This window comes from Dendrobates tinctorius, unplaced genomic scaffold, assembly GCF_039654945.1.
Source record: "Dendrobates tinctorius isolate UK_male_01 unplaced genomic scaffold, ASM3965494v1 ptg000011l, whole genome shotgun sequence".
Lineage (NCBI taxonomy): Eukaryota > Metazoa > Chordata > Amphibia > Anura > Dendrobatidae > Dendrobates > Dendrobates tinctorius.
The window spans coordinates 119,166,920-119,182,977 of NW_027361679.1; positions in this window are offsets into that span (position 1 = coordinate 119,166,920).

A 16,058-nucleotide genomic window follows, 5' to 3' on the forward strand; every position below is an offset into this window, starting at 1 on the left:
CCCTGGTCCTGTTGACATTTTGTACGTTTTATTTCCAAGCTTGCCCTTCCGAGTTTATCCTTCTTGAAAAGAACGTCAGAGATTGCACACTTCCGTCAATGGCCATTCTAAGCTAAATATGCATGCCCTCGTCAGATCGCAGCTGCTAAGCAGCCTGAGGCCGGGCCAGTACCGGCATGGGAGACTGGCTGGGAATCCCTGGTCCTGTTAACATTTTGTACGTTTTATTTCCAAGCTTGCCCTTCCGAGTTTATCCTTCTTGAAAAAAACGTCAGAGATGGCACACTTCCGTCAACGGCCATTCTAAGCTGAATATGCATGCCCTCGTCAGATCGCAGCTGCTAAGCAGCTTGAGGCCGGGCCAGTACCGGCATGGGAGACTGGCTGGGAATCCCTGGTCCTGTTGACATTTTGTACGTTTTATTTCCAAGCTTGCCCTTCCGAGTTTATCCTTCTTGAAAAGAACGTCAGAGATGGCACACTTCCGTCAATGGCCCTTCTAAGCTGAATATGCATGCCCTCATCAGATCGCAGCCGCTAAGCAGCCGGAGGCCGGGCCAGTACCGGCATGGGAGACTGGCTGGGAATCCCTGGTCCTGTTGACATTTTGTACGTTTTTTTTCCAAGCTTGCCCTTCCGAGTTTATCCTTCTTGAAAAAAACGTCAGAGATGGCACGCTTCTGTCAACGGCCATTCTAAGCTGAATATGCCTGCCCTCGTCAGATCGCAGCCACTAAGCAGCTTGAGGCCGGGCCAGTACCGGCATGGGAGACTGGCTGGGAATCCCTGGTCCTGTTGACATTTTGTACGTTTTTTTTCCAAGCTTGCCCTTCCGAGTTTATCCTTCTTGAAAAGAACGTCAGAGATGGCACGCGTCCGTCAACGGCCATTCTAAGCTGAATATGCATTCCCTCGTCACATCGCAGCCGCTAAGCAGCTTGAGGCCGGGCCAGTACCGGCATAGGAGACTGGCTGGGAATCCCTGGTCCTGTTGACATTTTGTACATTTTTTTTCCAAGCTTGCCCTTCCGAGTTTATCCTTCTTGAAAAGAACGTCAGAGATGACACGCTTCTGTCAACGGCCATTCTAAGCTGAATATGCATGCCCTCGTCAGATCGCAGCCGCTAAGCAGCTTGAGGCCGGGCCAGTACCGGCATGGGAGACTGGCTGGGAATCCCTGGTCCTGTTGACATTTTGTACGTTTTATTTCCAAGCTTGCCCTTCCGAGTTTATCCTTCTTGAAAAGAACGTCAGAGATGGCACGCTTCCGTCAACGGCCATTCTAAGCTGAATATGCATGCCCTCGTCAGATCGCAGCCGCTAAGCAGCTTGAGGCCGGGCCAGTACCGGCATGGGAGACTGGCTGGGAATCCCTGGTCCTGTTGACATTTTGTATGTTTTTTTTCCAAGCTTGCCCTTCCGAGTTTATCCTTCTTGAAAAGAACGTCAGAGATGGCACGCGTCCGTCAACGGCCATTCTAAGCTGAATATGCATTCCCTCGTCACATCGCAGCCGCTAAGCAGCTTGAAGCCGGGCCAGTACCGGCATAGGAGACTGGCTGGGAATCCCTGGTCCTGTTGACATTTTGTACATTTTTTTTCCAAGCTTGCCCTTCCGAGTTTATCCTTCTTGAAAAGAACGTCAGAGATGGCACGCTTCCGTCAACGGCCATTCTAAGATGAATATGCATGCCCTCGTCAGATCGCAGCCGCTAAGCAGCTTGAGGCCGGGCCAGTACCAGCATGGGAGACTGGCTGGGAATCCCTGGTCCTGTTGACATTTTGTACGTTTTATTTCCAAGCTTGCCCTTCCGAGTTTATCCTTCTTGAAAAGAACGTCAGAGATGGCACGCTTCCGTCAACGGCCATTCTAAGCTGAATATGCATGCCCTCGTCAGATCGCAGCCGCTAAGCAGCTTGAGGCCGGGCCAGTACCGGCATGGGAGACTGGCTGGGAATCCCTGGTCCTGTTGACATTTTGTACGTTTTTTTTCCAAGCTTGCCCTTCCGAGTTTATCCTTCTTGAAAAGAACGTCAGAGATGGCACGCTTCCGTCAACGGCCATTCTAAGCTGAATATGCATGCCCTCGTCACATCGCAGCAGCTTGAGGCCGGGCCAGTACCGGCATGGGAGACTGGCTGGGAATCCCTGGTCCTGTTGACATTTTGTACGTTTTATTTCCAAGCTTGCCTTTCCGAGTTTATCCTTCTTGAAAAGAACGTCAGAGAGGGCACGCTCCTGTCAACGGCCATTCTAAGCTGAATATGCATTCCCTTGTCAGATTGCAGCTGCTAAGCAGCTTGAGGCCGGGCCAGTACCGGCATGGGAGACTGGCTGGGAATCCCTGGTCCTGTTAACATTTTGTATGTTTTATTTCCAAGCTTGCCCTTCCGAGTTTATCCTTCTTGAAAAAAACGTCAGAGATGGCACGCTTCTGTCAACGGCCATTCTAAGCTGAATATGCATGCCCTCGTCAGATTGCAGCCGCTAAGCAGCTTGAGGCCGGGCCAGTACCGGCATGGGAGACTGGCTGGGAATCCCTGGTCCTGTTGACATTTTGTACGTTTTATTTCCAAGCTTGCCCTTCCGAGTTTATCCTTCTTGAAAAGAACGTCAGAGATGGCACACTTCCGTCAATGGCCATTCTAAGCTGAATATGCATGCCCTTGTCAGATTGCAGCCGCTAAGCAGCTTGAGGCTGGGCCAGTACTGGCATGGGAGACTGGCTGGGAATCCCTGGTCGTGTTGACATTTTGTACGTTTTTTTTCCAAGCTTGCCCTTCCGAGTTTATCCTTCTTGAAAAGAACGTCAGAGATGGCACACTTCCGTCAATGGCCATTCTAAGCTGAATATGCATGCCCTTGTCAGATCGCAGCAGCTTGAGGCCGGGCCAGTACCGGCATGGGAGACTGGCTGGGAATCCCTGGTCCTGTTGACATTTTGTACGTTTTATTTCCAAGCTTGCCCTTCCGAGTTTATCCTTCTTGAAAAGAACGTCAGAGATTGCACACTTCCGTCAATGGCCATTCTAAGCTAAATATGCATGCCCTCGTCAGATCGCAGCTGCTAAGCAGCCTGAGGCCGGGCCAGTACCGGCATGGAAGACTGGCTGGGAATCCCTGGTCCTGTTGACATTTTGTACGTTTTTTTTCCAAGCTTGCCCTACCGAGTTTATCCTTCTTGAAAAAAACGTCAGAGATGGCACGCTTCCGTCAACGGCCATTCTAAGCTGAATATGCCTGCCCTCGTCAGATCGCAGCCGCTAAGCAGCTTGAGGCCGGGGCAGTACTGGCATGGGAGACTGGCTGGGAATCCCTGGTCCTGTTGACATTTTGTACGTTTTTTTCCAAGCTTGCCCTTCCGAGTTTATTCTTCTTGAAAAAAACGTCAGAGATGGCACACTTCCGTCAACGGCCATTCTAAGCTGAATATGCATGCCCTCGTCAGATCGCAGCCGCTAAGCAGCTTGAGGCCGGGCCAGTACCGGCATGGGAGACTGGCTGGGAATCCCTGGTCCTGTTGACATTTTGTACGTTTTATTTCCAAGCTTGCCCTTCCGAGTTTATCCTTCTTGAAAAGAACGTCAGAGATGGCACGCTTCTGTCAACGGCCATTCTAAGCTGAATATGCATTCCCTCGTCAGATCGCAGCCGCTAAGCAGCTTGAGGCTGGGCCAGTACCGGCATGGGAGACTGGCTGGGAATCCCTGGTCCTGTTGACATTTTGAATGTTTTTTTTCCAAGCTTGCCCTTCCGAGTTTATCCTTCTTGAAAAGAACGTCAGAGATGGCACGCTTCCGTCAACGGCCATTCTAAGCTGAATATGCATGCCCTCGTCAGATCGCAGCAGCTTGAGGCCGGGCCAGTACCGGCATGGGAGACTGGCTGGGAATCCATGGTCCTGTTGACATTTTGTACGTTTTATTTCCAAGCTTGCCCTTCCGAGTTTATCCTTCTTGAAAAAAACGTCAGAGATGGCACGCTTCCGTCAACGGCCATTCTAAGCTGAATATGCATGCCCTCGTCAGATCGCAGCCGCTAAGCAGCTTGAGGCTGGGCCAGTACCGGCATGGGAGACTGGCTGGGAATCCCTGGTCCTGTTGACATTTTGTACGTTTTTTTTCCAAGCTTGCCCTTCCGAGTTTATCCTTCTTGAAAAAAACGTCAGAGATGGCACGCTTCCGTCAACGGCCATTCTAAGCTGAATATGCATGCCCTCGTCAGATCGCAGCTGCTAAGCAGCTTGAGGCCGGGCCAGTGCCGGCATGGGAGACTGGCTGGGAATCCCTGGTCCTGTTGACATTTTGTATGTTTTTTTTCCAAGCTTGCCCTTCCGAGTTTATCCTTCTTGAAAAGAACGTCAGAGATGGCACGCTTCCGTCAACGGCCATTCTAAGCTGAATATGCATGCCCTCGTCAGATCGCAGCAGCTTGAGGCCGGGCCAGTACCAGCATGGGAGACTGGCTGGGAATCCCTGGTCCTGTTGACATTTTGTACGTTTTATTTCCAAGCTTGCCCTTCCGAGTTTATCCTTCTTGAAAAGAACGTCAGAGATGGCACACTTCCGTCAATGGCCCTTCTAAGCTGAATATGCATGCCCTCATCAGATCGCAGCCGCTAAGCAGCCAGAGGCCGGGCCAGTACCGGCATGGGAGACTGGCTGGGAATCCCTGGTCCTGTTGACATTTTGTACGTTTTTTTTCCAAGCTTGCCCTTCCGAGTTTATCCTTCTTGAAAAAAACGTCAGAGATGGCACGCTTCTGTCAACGGCCATTCTAAGCTGAATATGCCTGCCCTCGTCAGATCGCAGCCACTAAGCAGCTTGAGGCCGGGCCAGTACCGGCATGGGAGACTGGCTGGGAATCCCTGGTCCTGTTGACATTTTGTACGTTTTTTTTCCAAGCTTGCCCTTCCGAGTTTATCCTTCTTGAAAAGAACGTCAGAGATGGCACGCGTCCGTCAACGGCCATTCTAAGCTGAATATGCATTCCCTCGTCACATCGCAGCCGCTAAGCAGCTTGAAGCCGGGCCAGTACCGGCATAGGAGACTGGCTGGGAATCCCTGGTCCTGTTGACATTTTGTACATTTTTTTTCCAAGCTTGCCCTTCCGAGTTTATCCTTCTTGAAAAGAACGTCAGAGATGGCACGCTTCCGTCAACGGCCATTCTAAGATGAATATGCATGCCCTCGTCAGATCGCAGCCGCTAAGCAGCTTGAGGCTGGGCCAGTACCAGCATGGGAGACTGGCTGGGAATCCCTGGTCCTGTTGACATTTTGTACGTTTTATTTCCAAGCTTGCCCTTCCGAGTTTATCCTTCTTGAAAAGAACGTCAGAGATGGCACGCTTCCGTCAACGGCCATTCTAAGCTGAATATGCATGCCCTCGTCAGATCGCAGCCGCTAAGCAGCTTGAGGCCGGGCCAGTACCGGCATGGGAGACTGGCTGGGAATCCCTGGTCCTGTTGACATTTTGCACGTTTTATTTCCAAGCTTGCCCTTCCGAGTTTATCCTTCTTGAAAAGAACGTCAGAGATTGCACACTTCCGTCAATGGCCATTCTAAGCTAAATATGCATGCCCTCGTCAGATCGCAGCTGCTAAGCAGCCTGAGGCCGGGCCAGTACCGGCATGGGAGACTGGCTGGGAATCCCTGGTCCTGTTAACATTTTGTACGTTTTATTTCCAAGCTTGCCCTTCCGAGTTTATCCTTCTTGAAAAAAACGTCAGAGATGGCACACTTCCGTCAACGGCCATTCTAAGCTGAATATGCATTCCCTCGTCAGATCGCAGCTGCTAAGCAGCTTGAGGCCGGGCCAGTACCGGCATGGGAGACTGGCTGGGAATCCCTGGTCCTGTTGACATTTTGTACGTTTTATTTCCAAGCTTGCCCTTCCGAGTTTATCCTTCTTGAAAAGAACGTCAGAGATGGCACACTTCCGTCAATGGCCCTTCTAAGCTGAATATGCATGCCCTCATCAGATCGCAGCCGCTAAGCAGCCGGAGGCCGGGCCAGTACCGGCATGGGAGACTGGCTGGGAATCCCTGGTCCTGTTGACATTTTGTACGTTTTTTTTCCAAGCTTGCCCTTCCGAGTTTATCCTTCTTGAAAAAAACGTCAGAGATGGCACGCTTCTGTCAACGGCCATTCTAAGCTGAATATGCCTGCCCTCGTCAGATCGCAGCCACTAAGCAGCTTGAGGCCGGGCCAGTACCGGCATGGGAGACTGGCTGGGAATCCCTGGTCCTGTTGACATTTTGTACGTTTTTTTTCCAAGCTTGCCCTTCCGAGTTTATCCTTCTTGAAAAGAACGTCAGAGATGGCACGCGTCCGTCAACGGCCATTCTAAGCTGAATATGCATTCCCTCGTCACATCGCAGCCGCTAAGCAGCTTGAGGCCGGGCCAGTACCGGCATAGGAGACTGGCTGGGAATCCCTGGTCCTGTTGACATTTTGTACATTTTTTTTCCAAGCTTGCCCTTCCGAGTTTATCCTTCTTGAAAAGAACGTCAGAGATGACACGCTTCCGTCAACGGCCATTCTAAGCTGAATATGCATGCCCTCGTCAGATCGCAGCCGCTAAGCAGCTTGAGGCCGGGCCAGTACCGGCATGGGAGACTGGCTGGGAATCCCTGGTCCTGTTGACATTTTGTACGTTTTATTTCCAAGCTTGCCCTTCCGAGTTTATCCTTCTTGAAAAGAACGTCAGAGATGGCACGCTTCCGTCAACGGCCATTCTAAGCTGAATATGCATGCCCTCGTCAGATCGCAGCCGCTAAGCAGCTTGAGGCCGGGCCAGTACCGGCATGGGAGACTGGCTGGGAATCCCTGGTCCTGTTGACATTTTGTATGTTTTTTTTCCAAGCTTGCCCTTCCGAGTTTATCCTTCTTGAAAAGAACGTCAGAGATGGCACGCGTCCGTCAACGGCCATTCTAAGCTGAATATGCATTCCCTCGTCACATCGCAGCCGCTAAGCAGCTTGAAGCCGGGCCAGTACCGGCATAGGAGACTGGCTGGGAATCCCTGGTCCTGTTGACATTTTGTACATTTTTTTTCCAAGCTTGCCCTTCCGAGTTTATCCTTCTTGAAAAGAACGTCAGAGATGGCACGCTTCCGTCAACGGCCATTCTAAGATGAATATGCATGCCCTCGTCAGATCGCAGCCGCTAAGCAGCTTGAGGCCGGGCCAGTACCAGCATGGGAGACTGGCTGGGAATCCCTGGTCCTGTTGACATTTTGTACGTTTTATTTCCAAGCTTGCCCTTCCGAGTTTATCCTTCTTGAAAAGAACGTCAGAGATGGCACGCTTCCGTCAACGGCCATTCTAAGCTGAATATGCATGCCCTCGTCAGATCGCAGCCGCTAAGCAGCTTGAGGCCGGGCCAGTACCGGCATGGGAGACTGGCTGGGAATCCCTGGTCCTGTTGACATTTTGTACGTTTTTTTTCCAAGCTTGCCCTTCCGAGTTTATCCTTCTTGAAAAGAACGTCAGAGATGGCACGCTTCCGTCAACGGCCATTCTAAGCTGAATATGCATGCCCTCGTCACATCGCAGCAGCTTGAGGCCGGGCCATTACAGGCATGGGAGACTGGCTGGGAATCCCTGGTCCTGTTGACATTTTGTACGTTTTATTTCCAAGCTTACCCTTCCGAGTTTATCCTTCTTGAAAAGAACGTCAGAGAGGGCACGCTCCTGTCAACGGCCATTCTAAGCTGAATATGCATGCCCTTGTCAGATTGCAGCTGCTAAGCAGCTTGAGGCTGGGCCAGTACCGGCATGGGAGACTGGCTGGGAATCCCTGGTCCTGTTAACATTTTGTATGTTTTATTTCCAAGCTTGCCCTTCCGAGTTTATCCTTCTTGAAAAAAACGTCAGAGATGGCACGCTTCTGTCAACGGCCATTCTAAGCTGAATATGCATGCCCTCGTCAGATTGCAGCCGCTAAGCAGCTTGAGGCCGGGCCAGTACCGGCATGGGAGACTGGCTGGGAATCCCTGGTCCTGTTGACATTTTGTACGTTTTATTTCCAAGCTTGCCCTTCCGAGTTTATCCTTCTTGAAAAGAACGTCAGAGATGGCACACTTCCGTTAATGGCCATTCTAAGCTGAATATGCATGCCCTTGTCAGATTGCAGCCGCTAAGCAGCTTGAGGCTGGGCCAGTACTGGCATGGGAGACTGGCTGGGAATCCCTGGTCGTGTTGACATTTTGTACGTTTTTTTTCCAAGCTTGCCCTTCCGAGTTTATCCTTCTTGAAAAGAACGTCAGAGATGGCACACTTCCGTCAATGGCCATTCTAAGCTGAATATGCATGCCCTTGTCAGATCGCAGCAGCTTGAGGCCGGGCCAGTACCGGCATGGGAGACTGGCTGGGAATCCCTGGTCCTGTTGACATTTTGTACGTTTTATTTCCAAGCTTGCCCTTCCGAGTTTATCCTTCTTGAAAAGAACGTCAGAGATTGCACACTTCCGTCAATGGCCATTCTAAGCTAAATATGCATGCCCTCGTCAGATCGCAGCTGCTAAGCAGCCTGAGGCCGGGCCAGTACCGGCATGGAAGACTGGCTGGGAATCCCTGGTCCTGTTGACATTTTGTACGTTTTTTTTCCAAGCTTGCCCTACCGAGTTTATCCTTCTTGAAAAAAACGTCAGAGATGGCACGCTTCCGTCAACGGCCATTCTAAGCTGAATATGCCTGCCCTCGTCAGATCGCAGCCGCTAAGCAGCTTGAGGCCGGGGCAGTACTGGCATGGGAGACTGGCTGGGAATCCCTGGTCCTGTTGACATTTTGTACGTTTTTTTCCAAGCTTGCCCTTCCGAGTTTATTCTTCTTGAAAAAAACGTCAGAGATGGCACGCTTCCGTCAACGGCCATTCTAAGCTGAATATGCATGCCCTCGTCAGATCGCAGCCGCTAAGCAGCTTGAGGCCGGGCCAGTACCGGCATGGGAGACTGGCTGGGAATCCCTGGTCCTGTTGACATTTTGTACGTTTTATTTCCAAGCTTGCCCTTCCGAGTTTATCCTTCTTGAAAAGAACGTCAGAGATGGCACGCTTCTGTCAACGGCCATTCTAAGCTGAATATGCATTCCCTCGTCAGATCGCAGCCGCTAAGCAGCTTGAGGCCGGGCCAGTACCGGCATGGGAGACTGGCTGGGAATCCCTGGTCCTGTTGACATTTTGAATGTTTTTTTTCCAAGCTTGCCCTTCCGAGTTTATCCTTCTTGAAAAGAACGTCAGAGATGGCACGCTTCCGTCAACGGCCATTCTAAGCTGAATATGCATGCCCTCGTCAGATCGCAGCAGCTTGAGGCCGGGCCAGTACCGGCATGGGAGACTGGCTGGGAATCCCTGGTCCTGTTGACATTTTGTACGTTTTATTTCCAAGCTTGCCCTTCCGAGTTTATCCTTCTTGAAAAAAACGTCAGAGATGGCACGCTTCCGTCAACGGCCATTCTAAGCTGAATATGCATGCCCTCGTCAGATCGCAGCCGCTAAGCAGCTTGAGGCTGGGCCAGTACCGGCATGGGAGACTGGCTGGGAATCCCTGGTCCTGTTGACATTTTGTACGTTTTTTTTCCAAGCTTGCCCTTCCGAGTTTATCCTTCTTGAAAAAAACGTCAGAGATGGCACGCTTCCGTCAACGGCCATTCTAAGCTGAATATGCATGCCCTCGTCAGATCGCAGCTGCTAAGCAGCTTGAGGCCTGGCCAGTGCCGGCATGGGAGACTGGCTGGGAATCCCTGGTCCTGTTGACATTTTGTACGTTTTTTTTCCAAGCTTGCCCTTCCGAGTTTATCCTTCTTGAAAAGAACGTCAGAGATGGCACGCTTCCGTCAACGGCCATTCTAAGCTGAATATGCATGCCCTCGTCAGATCGCAGCAGCTTGAGGCCGGGCCAGTACCAGCATGGGAGACTGGCTGGGAATCCCTGGTCCTGTTGACATTTTGTACGTTTTATTTCCAAGCTTGCCCTTCCGAGTTTATCCTTCTTGAAAAGAACGTCAGAGATGGCACACTTCCGTCAATGGCCCTTCTAAGCTGAATATGCATGCCCTCATCAGATCGCAGCCGCTAAGCAGCCAGAGGCCGGGCCAGTACCGGCATGGGAGACTGGCTGGGAATCCCTGGTCCTGTTGACATTTTGTACGTTTTTTTTCCAAGCTTGCCCTTCCGAGTTTATCCTTCTTGAAAAAAACGTCAGAGATGGCACGCTTCTGTCAACGGCCATTCTAAGCTGAATATGCCTGCCCTCGTCAGATCGCAGCCACTAAGCAGCTTGAGGCCGGGCCAGTACCGGCATGGGAGACTGGCTGGGAATCCCTGGTCCTGTTGACATTTTGTACGTTTTTTTTCCAAGCTTGCCCTTCCGAGTTTATCCTTCTTGAAAAGAACGTCAGAGATGGCACGCGTCCGTCAACGGCCATTCTAAGCTGAATATGCATTCCCTCGTCACATCGCAGCCGCTAAGCAGCTTGAAGCCGGGCCAGTACCGGCATAGGAGACTGGCTGGGAATCCCTGGTCCTGTTGACATTTTGTACATTTTTTTTCCAAGCTTGCCCTTCCGAGTTTATCCTTCTTGAAAAGAACGTCAGAGATGGCACGCTTCCCTCAACGGCCATTCTAAGATGAATATGCATGCCCTCGTCAGATCGCAGCCGCTAAGCAGCTTGAGGCTGGGCCAGTACCAGCATGGGAGACTGGCTGGGAATCCCTGGTCCTGTTGACATTTTGTACGTTTTATTTCCAAGCTTGCCCTTCCGAGTTTATCCTTCTTGAAAAGAACGTCAGAGATGGCACGCTTCCGTCAACGGCCATTCTAAGCTGAATATGCATGCCCTCGTCAGATCGCAGCCGCTAAGCAGCTTGAGGCCGGGCCAGTACCGGCATGGGAGACTGGCTGGGAATCCCTGGTCCTGTTGACATTTTGTACGTTTTATTTCCAAGCTTGCCCTTCCGAGTTTATCCTTCTTGAAAAGAACGTCAGAGATTGCACACTTCCGTCAATGGCCATTCTAAGCTAAATATGCATGCCCTCGTCAGATCGCAGCTGCTAAGCAGTCTGAGGCCGGGCCAGTACCGGCATGGGAGACTGGCTGGGAATCCCTGGTCCTGTTAACATTTTGTACGTTTTATTTCCAAGCTTGCCCTTCCGAGTTTATCCTTCTTGAAAAAAACGTCAGAGATGGCACACTTCCGTCAACGGCCATTCTAAGCTGAATATGCATGCCCTCGTCAGATCGCAGCTGCTAAGCAGCTTGAGGCCGGGCCAGTACCGGCATGGGAGACTGGCTGGGAATCCCTGGTCCTGTTGACATTTTGTACGTTTTATTTCCAAGCTTGCCCTTCCGAGTTTATCCTTCTTGAAAAGAACGTCAGAGATGGCACACTTCCGTCAATGGCCCTTCTAAGCTGAATATGCATGCCCTCATCAGATCGCAGCCGCTAAGCAGCCGGAGGCCGGGCCAGTACCGGCATGGGAGACTGGCTGGGAATCCCTGGTCCTGTTGACATTTTGTACGTTTTTTTTCCAAGCTTGCCCTTCCGAGTTTATCCTTCTTGAAAAAAACGTCAGAGATGGCATGCTTCTGTCAACGGCCATTCTAAGCTGAATATGCCTGCCCTCGTCAGATCGCAGCCACTGAGCAGCTTGAGGCCGGGCCAGTACCGGCATGGGAGACTGGCTGGGAATCCCTGGTCCTGTTGACATTTTGTACGTTTTTTTTCCAAGCTTGCCCTTCCGAGTTTATCCTTCTTGAAAAGAACGTCAGAGATGGCACGCGTCCGTCAACGGCCATTCTAAGCTGAATATGCATTCCCTCGTCACATCGCAGCCGCTAAGCAGCTTGAGGCCGGGCCAGTACCGGCATAGGAGACTGGCTGGGAATCCCTGGTCCTGTTGACATTTTGTACATTTTTTTTCCAAGCTTGCCCTTCCGAGTTTATCCTTCTTGAAAAGAACGTCAGAGATGACACGCTTCCGTCAACGGCCATTCTAAGCTGAATATGCATGCCCTCGTCAGATCGCAGCCGCTAAGCAGCTTGAGGCCGGGCCAGTACCGGCATGGGAGACTGGCTGGGAATCCCTGGTCCTGTTGACATTTTGTACGTTTTATTTCCAAGCTTGCCCTTCCGAGTTTATCCTTCTTGAAAAGAACGTCAGAGATGGCACGCTTCCGTCAACGGCCATTCTAAGCTGAATATGCATGCCCTCGTCAGATCGCAGCCGCTAAGCAGCTTGAGGCCGGGCCAGTACCGGCATGGGAGACTGGCTGGGAATCCCTGGTCCTGTTGACATTTTGTATGTTTTTTTTTCAAGCTTGCCCTTCCGAGTTTATCCTTCTTGAAAAGAACGTCAGAGATGGCACGCGTCCGTCAACGGCCATTCTAAGCTGAATATGCATTCCCTCGTCACATCGCAGCCGCTAAGCAGCTTGAAGCCGGGCCAGTACCGGCATAGGAGACTGGCTGGGAATCCCTGGTCCTGTTGACATTTTGTACATTTTTTTTCCAAGCTTGCCCTTCCGAGTTTATCCTTCTTGAAAAGAACGTCAGAGATGGCACGCTTCCGTCAACGGCCATTCTAAGATGAATATGCATGCCCTCGTCAGATCGCAGCCGCTAAGCAGCTTGAGGCCGGGCCAGTACCAGCATGGGAGACTGGCTGGGAATCCCTGGTCCTGTTGACATTTTGTACGTTTTATTTCCAAGCTTGCCCTTCCGAGTTTATCCTTCTTGAAAAGAACGTCAGAGATGGCACGCTTCCGTCAACGGCCATTCTAAGCTGAATATGCATGCCCTCGTCAGATCGCAGCCGCTAAGCAGCTTGAGGCCGGGCCAGTACCGGCATGGGAGACTGGCTGGGAATCCCTGGTCCTGTTGACATTTTGTACGTTTTTTTTCCAAGCTTGCCCTTCCGAGTTTATCCTTCTTGAAAAGAACGTCAGAGATGGCACGCTTCCGTCAACGGCCATTCTAAGCTGAATATGCATTCCCTCGTCACATCGCAGCAGCTTGAGGCCGGGCCAGTACCGGCATGGGAGACTGGCTGGGAATCCCTGGTCCTGTTGACATTTTGTACGTTTTATTTCCAAGCTTGCCCTTCCGAGTTTATCCTTCTTGAAAAGAACGTCAGAGATGGCACGCTCCTGTCAACGGCCATTCTAAGCTGAATATGCATGCCCTTGTCAGATTGCAGCTGCTAAGCAGCTTGAGGCCGGGCCAGTACCGGCATGGGAGACTGGCTGGGAATCCCTGGTCCTGTTAACATTTTGTATGTTTTATTTCCAAGCTTGCCCTTCCGAGTTTATCCTTCTTGAAAAAAACGTCAGAGATGGCACGCTTCTGTCAACGGCCATTCTAAGCTGAATATGCATGCTCTCGTCAGATTGCAGCCGCTAAGCAGCTTGAGGCCGGGCCAGTACCGGCATGGGAGACTGGCTGGGAATCCCTGGTCCTGTTGACATTTTGTACGTTTTATTTCCAAGCTTGCCCTTCCGAGTTTATCCTTCTTGAAAAGAACGTCAGAGATGGCACACTTCCGTCAATGGCCATTCTAAGCTGAATATGCATGCCCTTGTCAGATTGCAGCCGCTAAGCAGCTTGAGGCTGGGCCAGTACTGGCATGGGAGACTGGCTGGGAATCCCTGGTCGTGTTGACATTTTGTACGTTTTTTTTCCAAGCTTGCCCTTCCGAGTTTATCCTTCTTGAAAAGAACGTCAGAGATGGCACACTTCCGTCAATGGCCATTCTAAGCTGAATATGCATGCCCTTGTCAGATCGCAGCAGCTTGAGGCCGGGCCAGTACCGGCATGGGAGACTGGCTGGGAATCCCTGGTCCTGTTGACATTTTGTACGTTTTATTTCCAAGCTTGCCCTTCCGAGTTTATCCTTCTTGAAAAGAACGTCAGAGATTGCACACTTCCGTCAATGGCCATTCTAAGCTAAATATGCATGCCCTCGTCAGATCGCAGCTGCTAAGCAGCCTGAGGCCGGGCCAGTACCGGCATGGAAGACTGGCTGGGAATCCCTGGTCCTGTTGACATTTTGTACGTTTTTTTTCCAAGCTTGCCCTACCGAGTTTATCCTTCTTGAAAAAAACGTCAGAGATGGCACGCTTCCGTCAACGGCCATTCTAAGCTGAATATGCCTGCCCTCGTCAGATCGCAGCCGCTAAGCAGCTTGAGGCCGGGGCAGTACTGGCATGGGAGACTGGCTGGGAATCCCTGGTCCTGTTGACATTTTGTACGTTTTTTTCCAAGCTTGCCCTTCCGAGTTTATTCTTCTTGAAAAAAACGTCAGAGATGGCACGCTTCCGTCAACGGCCATTCTAAGCTGAATATGCATGCCCTCGTCAGATCGCAGCCGCTAAGCAGCTTGAGGCCGGGCCAGTACCGGCATGGGAGACTGGCTGGGAATCCCTGGTCCTGTTGACATTTTGTACGTTTTATTTCCAAGCTTGCCCTTCCGAGTTTATCCTTCTTGAAAAGAACGTCAGAGATGGCACGCTTCTGTCAACGGCCATTCTAAGCTGAATATGCATTCCCTCGTCAGATCGCAGCCGCTAAGCAGCTTGAGGCCGGGCCAGTACCGGCATGGGAGACTGGCTGGGAATCCCTGGTCCTGTTGACATTTTGAATGTTTTTTTTCCAAGCTTGCCCTTCCGAGTTTATCCTTCTTGAAAAGAACGTCAGAGATGGCACGCTTCCGTCAACGGCCATTCTAAGCTGAATATGCATGCCCTCGTCAGATCGCAGCAGCTTGAGGCCGGGCCAGTACCGGCATGGGAGACTGGCTGGGAATCCCTGGTCCTGTTGACATTTTGTACGTTTTATTTCCAAGCTTGCCCTTCCGAGTTTATCCTTCTTGAAAAAAACGTCAGAGATGGCACGCTTCCGTCAACGGCCATTCTAAGCTGAATATGCCTGCCCTCGTCAGATCGCAGCCGCTAAGCAGCTTGAGGCTGGGCCAGTACCGGCATGGGAGACTGGCTGGGAATCCCTGGTCCTGTTGACATTTTGTACGTTTTTTTTCCAAGCTTGCCCTTCCGAGTTTATCCTTCTTGAAAAAAACGTCAGAGATGGCACGCTTCCGTCAACGGCCATTCTAAGCTGAATATGCATGCCCTCGTCAGATCGCAGCTGCTAAGCAGCTTGAGGCCGGGCCAGTGCCGGCATGGGAGACTGGCTGGGAATCCCTGGTCCTGTTGACATTTTGTACGTTTTTTTTCCAAGCTTGCCCTTCCGAGTTTATCCTTCTTGAAAAGAACGTCAGAGATGGCACGCTTCCGTCAACGGCCATTCTAAGCTGAATATGCATGCCCTCGTCAGATCGCAGCAGCTTGAGGCCGGGCCAGTACCAGCATGGGAGACTGGCTGGGAATCCCTGGTCCTGTTGACATTTTGTACGTTTTATTTCCAAGCTTGCCCTTCCGAGTTTATCCTTCTTGAAAAGAACGTCAGAGATGGCACACTTCCGTCAATGGCCCTTCTAAGCTGAATATGCATGCCCTCATCAGATCGCAGCCGCTAAGCAGCCAGAGGCCGGGCCAGTACCGGCATGGGAGACTGGCTGGGAATCCCTGGTCCTGTTGACATTTTGTACGTTTTTTTTCCAAGCTTGCCCTTCCGAGTTTATCCTTCTTGAAAAAAACGTCAGAGATGGCACACTTCTGTCAACGGCCATTCTAAGCTGAATATGCCTGCCCTCGTCAGATCGCAGCCACTAAGCAGCTTGAGGCCGGGCCAGTACCGGCATGGGAGACTGGCTGGGAATCCCTGGTCCTGTTGACATTTTGTACGTTTTTTTTCCAAGCTTGCCCTTCCGAGTTTATCCTTCTTGAAAAGAACGTCAGAGATGGCACGCGTCCGTCAACGGCCATTCTAAGCTGAATATGCATTCCCTCGTCACATCGCAGCCGCTAAGCAGCTTGAAGCCGGGCCAGTACCGGCATAGGAGACTGGCTGGGAATCCCTGGTCCTGTTGACATTTTGTACATTTTTTTTCCAAGCTTGCCCTTCCGAGTTTATCCTTCTTGAAAAGAACGTCAGAGATGG